This window comes from Moschus berezovskii, chromosome 15 (assembly GCF_049115385.1).
Source record: "Moschus berezovskii isolate FMDL1 chromosome 15, NW_MosBer_1.0, whole genome shotgun sequence".
NCBI lineage: Eukaryota > Metazoa > Chordata > Mammalia > Artiodactyla > Moschidae > Moschus > Moschus berezovskii.
The window spans coordinates 58,838,602-58,851,726 of record NC_142474.1 but is presented as its reverse complement, the minus strand read 5'-3'; the positions used below and the strand labels follow the sequence as shown (position 1 = coordinate 58,851,726).

Genomic DNA, 13,125 nt, shown 5'->3' with positions numbered 1-13,125 from the left:
TAGGTAGTTTCTTTATGACCAACCTAGATAACATATTAAAAAGCAGAGACATTACTTTGCCAACAAAGGTCCATCTAGTCAAGGCTATGGTTTTTCCAGTGGTCATGAATGGATGTGAGAGTTGGACTGTGAAGAAAGCTGATCGCCGAAGAATTGATGCTTTTGAACTGTGGTGCTGGAGAAGACTCTTTGAGAGTCCCTTGGACTGCAAGGAGATCCAACCAGTCCATTCTGAAGGAGATCAATCCTGGGTGTTCATTGGAAGGACTGATGCTAAAGCTGAAGCTCCAATACTTTGGCCACCTCGTGCAATGAGTTGATTCATTGGAAAAGACCTTGATGCTGGGAGAGATTGCGGTCAGGAGAAAGGGACGACAGAGAATGAGATGGCTGGGTCATATCACCAACTTGGTGGACATGAATTTGAGTGAACTCTGGGAGTTGGTGATGGACAGGGAGGCCTGGCATGCTGTGTTTCATGGGGGTCGCAAAGAGTCGGACATGACTGAGCGACTGAACTGAACTGAACTGAACCTGAGCACACAGACTCAGGTAGCAAAAGGCTGGCACTCGACCCACTCTACTCATTATGGCCTGTGTTTTAATTAACTCTTTGTGACTCGACTTGTTTATTGTATGTTGTACTCCAAAGTGTAAGAACTTTGCCAGAAGTTTAAGAATGGGATTCTACTTCTAGATCTGACATTGCTATCTGTGTGAACCAGGGCAGCTTTGTCAGTCTCTGTGGCCTGTCCCTTGGTTTGTAAAGTGATACTTTTTTTTTAATTTCTAAAATTTTTATTGGAGTCCGTGTTGGCATTTCAGATACAACAAACTGTGAAAAATGAGTCCTCTCCGACTCTTAACTTTACCACTTTAACAACATCAGGGACAAAAGAGAAGTCCAGTGCTTTGATCATCAAAATACTGAAGTGATATGTTTTTGCCAGATGAATCCATTTATGGGCTTGAGGCATAGTAAAGCTTGATATTGGTCTTCAACGGCTATTGTTTGAATGAATAAGTAGATGAGTAAATGAACATGTAAGCATCATTTGAGATTCCAGAGAATTGTTTTTTGTTGTTTTAACTGATCAGGCCAGAAGGCATAGGAAGACATGGACTTCACCAGAAGCACAAGCATCTCTAATCTCTTCTCCTTAGCACATGCTGCCTATTTCAGTCCTATCACCTGGGTGTCATCATTTCAGAAAACAGGAAATATATGCTGTTTTACCTTTTAACTCCCACCTTCCTTCAGATAAATATTACCAAAGCTCAGATGAAGGTACAAAATTCTGAGGGTCTGTCAGTATAATGACCAGACAACATAGGTATCAGTGGCGTATAGACCATAATCTTAGCAAGAAAACTAGATTCAGGGGCAAGAGACATAGATTTAAATTTCTGTTTCTGTCAGTAACTGTGTACTTGTGACCCTTCCTGTTGAGCTGGAATGTGAACTGTAAGAACAAAGAAATCTGAGGTTTTAATATAATATTTGCTGTGTTGTACATTGGGAAGAGCATGCATAGACTTGGGAACCAGTCTTGTGAGGTTAAAATTCCAAGTCTGTTTATTAATAGCCAAGCATCTTGGCCATTCCTGAATCTCAGGTTCCATCTGTAGAAAATGAGTAAATGAGGGGATATGATAAGGATTATGCCTATCAAAGTTGCCTGTTGAGATTCATGGATACTCCATAAATTCAAGCTTTAATTATCATTGTTATGAAAACTTTATTTTTATTATCATTATGAAGAAGGTTGAGCGCCAAAGAATTGGTGCTTTCGAACTGTGTTGCTGGAGAAAACTCTTGAGAGTCCCTTGAACAGCAAGGAGATCAAACCAGTCATTCCTAAAGGAAATCAACCCTGAATATTCACTGTTCGGACTGATGCTGAAGCTGAAACTCCAATACTTTGGCCACCTGATGCAAAGAGCGGACTCATTGGAAAATATGCTGATGCTGGGAAGGATTGAGGGCAAGAGGGAAAGAGGGTAAAAGAGGAGGAGCTGGTTGTAAAGCATCACTGACTCGATAGACATGAGTTTGAGCAAACTCATAGTGAAGGACAGGGAGGCCTGGCATGCTGCAGTGCATGGGTCACAAAGAGTCAGACACGACTGAGTGACTGGACAACAATTGTTTTTTAGATTCAGTTCAGTTCAGTCACTCAGTCATGTCTGAATCTTTACAACCTCATGAACTACAGCATGTTATTTAGTTTGTGTTCTGTAATATTAATAGTTTCCTTCTTGTACACTGTTCTTACACTTTGGCTATGCTCTGTAGTAAGGCTAACTCCAAGGTTCCACATAATAGAGTGTAGCTGCTTTAATTCTAATTTTCCTATCTTGTTTTATTATAAATATTTGTTTAACTTAGCAAACTTTTGACCTTATATAGTGTTACCCAACAAAATCAATAATTCTCAGAGCATGTTTTTGAAAAAGGTTGTTCTTTGTTAAAAATCTTTGAATTGGTATCATTACTCTATAAACAATGGATTTTGCCATTAAATTAATAAAATGTCTGTTTTTAAATCTGTTTCATTAAAAGGGAATAATTGCAATCAATATGTATTTTAACAATGGACCTTCTAATTCTCTTAAGGGTGCAATACAAATTTGTGCTCAATTTTAAGCAGTTTAAGATATATTTTTATCTTTCTCATTAATTTTTTACTTTTTCCTTTATCAGCTTAGCCAGAATCTTGGCTTTGACTTAAAAGGTGGGTTGTTGAAATCTTTGAATGAATCATAATCTCAAACATCCTGGCCTGTGTATTTCACAGCAGTTTTGCTTCTTTTTATTTCTTCTTAAAAAAGGTTTTTAAAAAGAAAAAATAGAAAAAAAAAGAAAAAAAATTTTTCTTTCTTAGTAACAAGTCTTCTATTTTTCCCTGTCTAGACTTTTGAGCTAATTAAAAAAATGTTTTAGTTTGTTTCCATTGCTCTGCTTTTAGAAAGAGTTTAGTAAGGTTGCCAGGAAGATAAAATCTCCATGTTTGTTTATTTATTCAAATCAGAAGAAGAAGCTTTTCACTTTACCTTTATGTTTCATTTCTCAACGTAGTTTCTTTTTTTTTTTTAACTTACATAATAGGTTTATACTTAACATAGTACTTCTCACCATGGAGATGTTACTCAGTTAACATAAACATTTTTTGTTAAATAATAAACCTCTTCTCCATTTCAATGTCAATATAAAGTATTTTTTTTACATTAAATCTTCTCTCCATTTCAATGTTAGATACATTGAATTACATTTTCTGAACTTTTTCCCGCACAGAGATAAGTTTTAATTTCTGACCAACTGTATTTAATGTCTAGGCACAGTACTAACTTGGGAGATAACAAAACAAAAATCCAATAAAAATATAGAGAAAAAATTCCTCAATGATGCAGGAGGCAGTGATTATAACTGAATATTGGCAATTTCCTAGGATTCTGGGTAAGAGTTTTCTTCTTCCTACTGAGAGTTCTGAAACTATGAAATATTACTTATGCAAATTTCAGCAAATGCAAATTACAAATGGCGTTTTCCAGTGCATTATCTGTTGTGACAAAAACATGTTGTTTTCCCTTTAACACAGTATATCAATTTGTTTCTTTTTATAAGAAAATAACCAATAATATGAAACTTCTCTATTAACTGTTTCTTGGAAACTTTCAGACACCAAAGCTCAGTTCTGAAACTCAATAGCACAAAGGTTTTCGGGGGAAGGTTTGATTCAGGAGGCCCTTCAAAGTCACATCTGTCCATTTCTTTTTCGTGCATAAACCCCAAACAAGCACAAATGCCTGTAATGCTGAGAATCACACCTAACAAGAGAGCAATTGCATCTCCGGCTTCTACTGCTTCAACAACAGGCAGCACCAAAAGCAATGAAAAGAGGACTAGGAACAACAGTGTTGAAACTGAGATCATGATGTGGCTGGTTCTTGAAGGGTGAAGATTTCAAAGAAAGCGGTGCTTAATTCTGTCTGACTCCCTTCCAGCAGCTCCGGATGCTGAGGCTAAGAGATTCCACGTGACAGTGCCTACTTCAAGGAAGCAACCATTACAGAAATGGTGAGCAGGGCGGAGTCTCAACTTAGTTTCCTTCAGTTCAGTTCAGTTCAGTCGCTCAGTCGTGTCTGACTCTCTGCGACCCCATGAATCACAGCACGCCAGACCTCCCTGTCCATCACCAACTCCCGGAGTTCACTCAAACTCATGTCCATCGAGTCGGTGATGCCATCCAGCCATCTCACTCTCTGTCGTCCCCTTCTCCTCCTGCCCCCAATCCCTCCCAGCATCAGGGTCTTTTCCAGTGAGTCAACTCGTCGCATGAGGTGGCCAAACTATTGGAGTTTCAGCTTTAGCATCAGCCCCTCCAATGAACACCCAGGATTGATCTCCTTTAGCATGGACTGGTTGGATCTCCTTGCAGTCCAAGGGACTCTCAAGAGTCTTCTCCAGCACCACAGTTCAAAAGCATCAATTCTTCGGTGATCAGCTTTCTTCACAGTCCAACTCTCACATCCATACATGACCACTGGAAAAACCATAGCCTTGACTAGATGGACCTTTGCTGGCAAAGTAATATCTCTGCTTTTTAATGTACTATCTAGGTTGGTCATAACTTTCCTTCCAAGGAGTAAGCATCTTTTAATTTCATGGCTGCAGTCAGCATCTGCAGTGATTTTGGAGCCCCCCAAAATAAAGTCTGACACTGTTTCCACTGTTTTTCCATCTATTTCCCATGAAGTGATGGGACCAGATGCCATGATCTTAGTTTTCTGAATGTTGAGCTTCAAGCCAACATTTTCACTCTCCTCTTTCACTTTCATCAAGAGGCTTTTGAGTTCCTCTTCACTTTCTGCCATAAGGGTGGTGTTATCTGCATATCTGAGGTTATTGATATTTTTCCCAGCAATCTTGATTCCAGCCTGTGCTTCTTCCAGCCCAGCATTCCTCATGATGTACTCTGCATAGAAGTTAAATAAGCAGGGTGACAATATACAGCCTTGACGTACTCCTTTTCCTATTTGGAGCCAGTCTGTTGTTCAGCGGCCAGTTCTAAATGTAGCTTCCTGACCTGCATTTAGGTTTCTCAAGAGGCAGGTCAGGTGGTCTGGTATTCCCATCTCTTTCAGAATTTTCCACAGTTTACGTGATCCACACAGTCAAAGGCTTTGGCATAGTTAGTTTCTTTAGCTGGAGCTAAATGTAACTTGATGTATATAAAGTACTTGTTTATTTTCTAAACTGTTCAGTCAGCAATGATTTGAGATTGTCGTTAGCATAATTAAAATGATTTCTTTCAGATTTGTTTTGTAATAGAGCTATATCCTTCACTTGGGAATAGTTTGAACATGTTTTCAGTGCGAATTATGTTTGAAGAGTTTAATTCATATTAAGACATGTTATAAACATTTTGTATCAGTTTTCAATAGAAAACTTCTGTAACAGAGTACCCACATTCATTGGCTTAAAAATAACATAAATATATTATTTTATACTTTTGTAGATTAGAACTCTGACAGGGGACTCACTGGGCTAAAATCAAGATTCCAACCCCTTTGTGGAAGCTGGAAGGGAGAACCTGTTCACTGGAACTTGTTCCCTGTTCCTATTATTATAACACTAAATTGGACATGAAATTGGAATGATCACTTGACATTTGGACTATAGTTTTGCCTTCCAGATTTTCTCATTCTCTGTTTTTCTTCTTGTTAGTCTGTAATATCCCTACAATTTCCCTAAAATGCCATTTTTGGGAGGTCATGTCCCTGATCAAGGGTGTACAATGAATCCTATTGTCCACTCCATATATTACTTTCATGTGATTTCTTAATTTGCTTTTAAGAGGCTCCATTATTTGGTTCTACTGGATTCCTCCAACCTTATTTTTTGCTTGGTACTACATATTGCTCATTGAGTTTCAGCTGTAGTCAGACTGGCTGTTACTATAATTTTTATTATTATATTATCATTCATTGTTCCCTAAATACTTGTTGAGGCCACATGGATACAACTGAAAGCAAAAAAGATGTGGGATCTGTTGTCATGATGCAGAGAGTCCAGAGGAGAAGACAAGTATTGATAGAAATTAAAAAATACGAAAACGTAAATTAGTCTTTTCCTACTTTTTTGCAGTAAGTGTGCACGCATGCACTTGCACACACATACACACACATGCTTTTGTTTTTATATCCTATCTTTACTGTTTGCTGTCTCAGTTAACACCCAGAATTATTTTCTTCTTTTCCTGCACTTGTACATATGCTATAAGTCTTTTAGAACTATGCTAAATTAACTTCATGTTGAGTTGAAGGTACTGCATTGGTCTGCAAAATCCAATTTTGAAAAACTATTCAGTAGGGATTTAGACTTATCAATACTTTCCAAAAAGCTGAAATTTAAGACTTTAAATTGACTCTCAAATAGCAGTGCTCCATGATCACAACCACCTCTGATAACGATGGGCAAGTTAGAAGTACTCTGGACCATCTTTTATTTATGAAAGTAACATGCAGGCACATTATATTAAATTTTCATCACTGCCTACTTGAGAAAGGTTTCAATTATGTATTTTGGAATGGTACCAGTTGAAGTTGAACAAAAAAGATTTATATTCTTTTTTAACAGTTTCACTTTGAAACCTCAGGAAGGCATTTTGTCATTTGAAGAAGACAATATTTGAAGAAAAAAAAAATAACGTGAAGAATGTATATCTAACCCGGGGTGGCCGATGTCAGAGGAAGCAATGGAAAGTTGGAGCATTGTTTTTCTTAAAGTGGCGTTTAGGATGAAACCCATGGCATTTAAAATGATGGTTAGCTATTTTTCGTCTTACGGTGCAAATGAGCAATCAGTGTATGTCTGAAATATATGTGAAAATCTTCCTTCCCTTTTTCAGTCCCTCCGCCACCCTCTCGCAGGTTTATGTTGTTCTACTCACCACTTTCTGTCTAGGTTCATCCTGGCCTTAGTTCCTGGGTCCATTTTCTGGAAACTTTTGTTTTCTCCTAGTATTATTTAACTTTTCTATGCTCTTACTCCGCTACACAGACTGATCGATCTATAGAACCGATGCAAACTTTATTTTCACGAGTACCCTCATGTTTCTTACCCTCCGGACCTTTGAGTGAACCCACAGAACTTCCTTACACCAATCACAGAAGTACTTCAGCCTCCCCACATCAGAAGCTTCATGCTGCTAGAGCAACTAATCTAATAATAGACAGGTCCATTTATGATATCTCTGAAGTCTCAAACATCCATTTCAAACTTTTTCCTCTCTTCTCCAGCCATTAACCCAGCCTCCACTTCCTCACTCTCAGAAGGTGATTTTATCTGCTATCCATGTTCTCAAATGTAAGCCATTGACATAGATATTCACGCTTGTCATCTTTCCACAGGAAATTGCACAGGATCAGATATTTTGCTTACTAAAGGATAAATCTATTTTTGCTTTATTGACTACGCCAAAGCCTTTGAGTGTGTGGGTCACAACAAACTGTGGAAAATTCTGAAAGAGATGGGACTACCAGACCACCTGACTGCTTCCTGAGAAATCTATATGCAGGTCAAGAAGCAACAGTTAGATCTGGACATGGAATGACAGACTGGTTCCAAAGAGGGAAAGGAGTATGTCAAGGCTGTATGTTGTCACCCAGCTTATTTAACTTCTATGCAGAGTACATCATGTGAAATGCTGGGCTGGATGAAGCACAGGCTGGAATCAAGATTGCCAGGAGAAATATCAATAACCTCAGCTATGCAGATGACACCACCCTTATGGCAGAAATCGAAGAACTAAAGGGCTTCTTGATGAAAGTGAAAGAGGAGAGTGAAAAAGTTGGCTTAAAGCTCAACATTCAGAAAACTAAGATCATGGCATCTGGTCCCATCACTTCATGGCAAATAGATGTGGGAACAATGGAAACAGTGACAGATTTTATTTTCTGGGGCTCCAAAAGCACTGCAGATGGTGACTGCAGCCATGAAATTAAAAGACGCTTGCTCTTTCAAAGTTAAGCTATGACCAACCTAGACAGCATATTAAAAAACAGAGACATTACTTTACCAACAAAGATCTGTCTAGTCAAAGCTGTGGTTTTTCCATTAGTCATGTATGGATGTGAGAGTTGGACTGTGAAGAAAGCTGAGCACTGAAGAATTGATGCTTTTGAACTGTGGTGCTAGAGAAGACTCTTGAGAGTCCCTTGGACTGCAAGAAGATCCAACCAGTCCATCCTAAAGGAAATCAGTCCTGAATATTCATTGGAAGCACTGATGCTGAAGCTGAAACTCCAATACTTTGGCCACCTGATGTGAAGAACTGACTCATTGGAAAAGACCCTGATGCCGGGAAAGATTTAAGGTGGGAGGAGAAGGGGATGACAGAGGATGAGACGGTTGTATGGCATCACCTATGCGATGGTCATGAATTTGAGTAGGCTCTGGGAGTTGGTAATGGACAGGAAAGCCTGGTGTGCTGCAGACCAAGGGGTCACAAGTAGTCAGACACGACTGAGCAACTGAACTGAACTGAAAGGATAAATCTGCCCATCTCTGACCAGCCCTTGCTCTTTTGGATATCACCTCTCTTCAGCTTGTGCTTCTCCACTGCTACTTCTACTTAGTCTAGAAATATGTCCCGTCCTAAAACCAACCAAACATCACTGCCTACCTACAAGTTCTTTTCTAACTGTCTTCCTATTTGTCCCCTATCCCTACCCCAATCCAGGCAACTTAAAAGAGTAGTTTGCACTCTTCCTCTGTTACCCTTTCTAATTTACTCGATAAGGATTAAAATTGAAAAATCGTTGCCAGTTCCAGTGGATGTGGTTCAGGTCTCATGTTAAGGTATCTGGCATTGTTGCTCTGCCTTGAAACTTTAGAGACTCCTGGTTCTTCCTCTGTGTCAGCCTGTTCCTTTTAACAGGAGGTGCTGAATATCTTAATCCCTCTAAGGTTAAAACTTTGTTCTTTATTTTCCACACCCATGTTAACGCTGGAGCTTCTCCTGAACTACCTTTATTGTCTGGTCATGGGTCATGCAGGCCTGACTATTGAGCCATCCTTGACTTTTTCTTCTTCATCCTTCAGACCCAATCAAACATAAAACTCTCCTTTTTATCTTTATTTCCTTAAATCCACATCCTTTTTCACAAATTTCCATTAACCATTCAATACCTAATCTTGTTTTATGTGTGTTTCTGTTTAGAGACACCTTATTTAGCATATTTGTAGTAACTCACTAACGTTGAATTCATGGCCAACAGCAGTGTGCCTCATGCCTGAACTAAGGTTATCTGACACACACATTTTCTCCATAAGGCACGTTACGTCATAAGCTTCTTGAGCTTAGGAACACCAAAAGGCACTTCAGCACTATGCTTGGGACACAAAATCACCAACAAAAGCTCAAAAATGTGAAAAACATGACACTTCATAAGCCACAAAAAGGACACTTGTCTATAATATGAGAACTGAAGAAGGCAGAGTGAATATTTATATATTTCTGTGTTCAGTCTGTTGCACTATTTTTTCTGGTTGATCTGTATGAAGATTATCTGATCTCATACAGGTATATAGTTGGAAAACAAAGAAAATCTTAGTAACATTTTCAGAGAATTGTAGATAGTCTCCTTTATACTCCAAAACATGATTGCGGTAACTGCTTAATGCTATTTCTAACGTGGCCTCTAAAACCATTTCAGTGTACTTTTATGATATATTTCATTAAAAACCCATTATTGTGTCTTGCAATTTGAATGAATCTTATAGCCATGCAAACTTCCCTGGTGGCTCAGATGGTAAAGCATCTGCCTACAATGTGGGAGACCCGGGTTTGATCCTGGGTTGGGAAGATCCCCTGGAGAACGAAATGGCAGGCCACTGCAGTACTCTTGCCTGGAAAATCCCATGGATGGAGGAGCCTGGTAGGCTACAGTCCATGGGGTCGCAGAGTCAGACACGACTGAGCAACTTCACTTTCACTTCTATAGCCATGCATGACTTTGTTACATATGTAGTAGAGATATTGTTTCATTAATTTATGCAAATATTCTAAATGTTAATGCTTTTCATTAGAAAATATTAAAGTATCACATTTGTTAAAATTACCAATGATCTCATCAGAAAAGGCTTTAATTATTGGGAAGCTGTCAAAATCATGGTGATAAATATAAGATTTCTAAAACTTTGTTTTAGAACAGTTGTTTTCCTTGAAGTTCACTTTATGCACTTTCTAAAAAATGTCTGCCAGATATCCAATCTGAATAACTATAATTTATCTGTCAGTTTTTCTTTCAAGGGAAATGGTGTTCCATGAAATAAGTGCCAATTCAGCTCACAACTGAAACAATTGTACAAGTGATTTTACTTGAGACAAATGTTATAATGTGGTGACCAGCATAAATACTTCATGCATACTTTCCTCATCACACTGAATATTAAAAAGAAGTGTACTCAAGGATTGAGACTTAATAATATTAATATTTCTTATCACTTGATTAAGGACATTCTTCAGTGAAATTGAAATTTTTTTTCTTCTAGTGCCTGACAGTAAAGAAAACAGTAACTAGTAGTAAAGTTTGGTGCCTTTGACTCTTTTTTTAATTTTTTATTTTTTTTTATATTTATTTATTTTAATTGGAGGCTAATTACTTTACATTATTGTATTGGTTTTGCCATACATTGACATGAATCTGCCCCGGGTGTACATGTGTTCCCCATCTTGAACCCCCCTCTCACCTCCCTCCCCATCCCATCCCTCTGGTTCATCCCAGTACACCAGCCCCGAGCATCCTGTATCATGCATTGAACCTGGACTGGTGATTCATTTCACATATGATAATATACATGTTTCAGTGCCATTCTCCCAAATCATCCCACCCTCATCCTCTCCCACAGAGTCCAAAGACTGTTCTATACATCTGTGTCTCTTTTGCTGTCCTGTATACGGGGTTATCATTATCATCTTTCTAAATTCCATATATATGCGTTAGTATACTGTATTGGTGTTTTTCTTTCTGGCTTACTTCACTCTGTATAATAGGCTCCAGTTTCATCCATCTCATTAGAACTGATTCAAATGTATTCTTTTTTAATTGCTGAGTAATACTCCATTGTGTATATGTACCACAGCTTTCTTATCCATTCATCTGCAGATGGATATCTAGGTTGCTTCCATGTCCTGGCTATTATAAACAGTGCTGCGATGAACATTGGAGTACATGTGTCTCTTTCAATTCTGGTTTCCTCGGTGTGTATGCCCAGGAGTGCGATTGCTGGGTTGTATGGCAGTTCTGTTTCCAGTTTTTTGAGGAATCTCCACACTGTTCTCCATAGTGGCTGTACTAGTTTACATTCCCACCAACAGTGTAAGAGGGTTCCCTTTTCTCCACACCCTCTCCAGCATTTATTGCATGTAGACTTTTGGATAGCAGCCATTCTGACTGGCGTGAAATGGTACCTCATTGTGGTTTTGATTTGCATTTCTCTGATTATGAGTGATGTTGAGCATCTTTTCATGTGTTTGTTAGCCATCTGTATGTCTTCTTTGGAGAAATGTCTGTTTAGTTCATTGGCCCATTTTTTGATTGGGTCATTTATTTTTCTGGAATTGAGCTACAGGAGTTGCTTATCTATTTTTGAGATTAATTCTTTGTCAGTTGCTTCATTTGCTATTATTTTCTCTCATTCTGAAGGCTGTCTTTTCACCTTGCTTATAGTTTCCTTTGCTGTGCAGAAGCTTTTAATTTTAATTAGGTCCGATTTGTTTATTTTTGCTTTTATTTCCAATATTCTGGGAGGTGGGTCATGGAGGATCCTGCTGTGATTTATGTCGGAGAGTGTTTTGCCTATGTTCTCCTCTAGGAGTTTTATAGTTTCTGGTCTTACATTTAGATCTTTAATCCATTTTTAGTTTATTTTTGTGTATGGTGTTAGGGAGTGTTCTAGTTTGGCTTGATTCATGCTAAGATGCCAGCAGTTTTAACATCTGTGCTTTTGCACCATCAGTTCCAGTATCAGTACAGTAGAAAAAGCAAATAACATCTTAGGATTATTGGAGGAAAAGCTTTGACATTGCCAACCCTGTTGAAAGAGTCCTGGGAATCACCTGCGGTTTTTAGACCACACTGTAAGAACCGCTGATCTAATAGATTTTTCTTTTCTAATTGCTTTTATTATTGCTTCCACTATAGTATTAAATAGTAGTGGAAAAAGTGAGTGCCTGTACCTTGCTCCTAATCTTAAGAGAAATATCTTTTGTGTTTTTCTGTTAAGATACTGGTTTTAAGACCAAGATTTACATATTTTATTATGTTGAAAAGTATGTATCAGTTCCTGTTTTCCTGGGTGTTTTTAAAATCAGAATCAGACGTTAAATTTTGCAAAAATATTTTGTTTTTTCTTTTGCAATCTAAAGCAATAAGTCAGTAATTTTCTCCTCAGATGCTTTATTATGTAGTATTATATTAATGGACTCCTTAATTCATTAATACACTTCTTGGAATAAATCTCCCTTGGTCATGATGTGTAATATCTTAATGTAGCATTAGATTGTTGGATTTAGTTTGTTAGTATTTTATCTTTATAATGATACTGATGTGATATTGATCTGTAATTTTTTGTACTTGTATTTATAGATTTAGATTGCAATGTTATACTTGCTTTACAGAAAGAATTTGGAAGATTCATTTCATTTTTTGTGCTTTGGAATAAGTTATGTGGCATGGGGATGATCTGGTCTTTTAAAGTTTGGTAGAATTCGCCAATGAAACCATTAGGGCCTAGAGCTATTTAGTTGGGAATTTTCTTAAAATTTTCTTTATTTATGAGTTATAACTGTCTTTTAAAACATTGTAGTACTAATTGGATAAAACTTTTGAACTGTGTTTTCTTTGGAAATTATTCATTTCATATAAGTTTTTAAATTTATCATAATAAAAATTTGCATCTATGCATTTTATCTTTCAATTTTGAATGCTGTTTTCTTCATTGTGTTTTATGTTTGCCTTCTCCTCCCACTTTTTAAAAGTATTTTTTTCGCTTGTTCAAGGAACCAGTGTTTTATTATTTAGATCAATGTTTTTCTTTTTTCCACCTCATTGATTTTT

General features: G+C 37.6%; 1 protein-coding gene and 1 pseudogene across 1 annotated transcript in view; one reads left to right on the top strand and one right to left on the bottom strand.

Annotated features, from left to right (window-relative positions):
• GPR158 (G protein-coupled receptor 158) overlaps positions 1–13,125 on the top strand; it is a 548,344-nt gene that overhangs the window by 344,923 nt on the left and 190,296 nt on the right. The window lies entirely within an intron of this gene.
• LOC148775450 (small integral membrane protein 30-like) lies at positions 3,756–3,968 on the bottom strand (annotated as a pseudogene).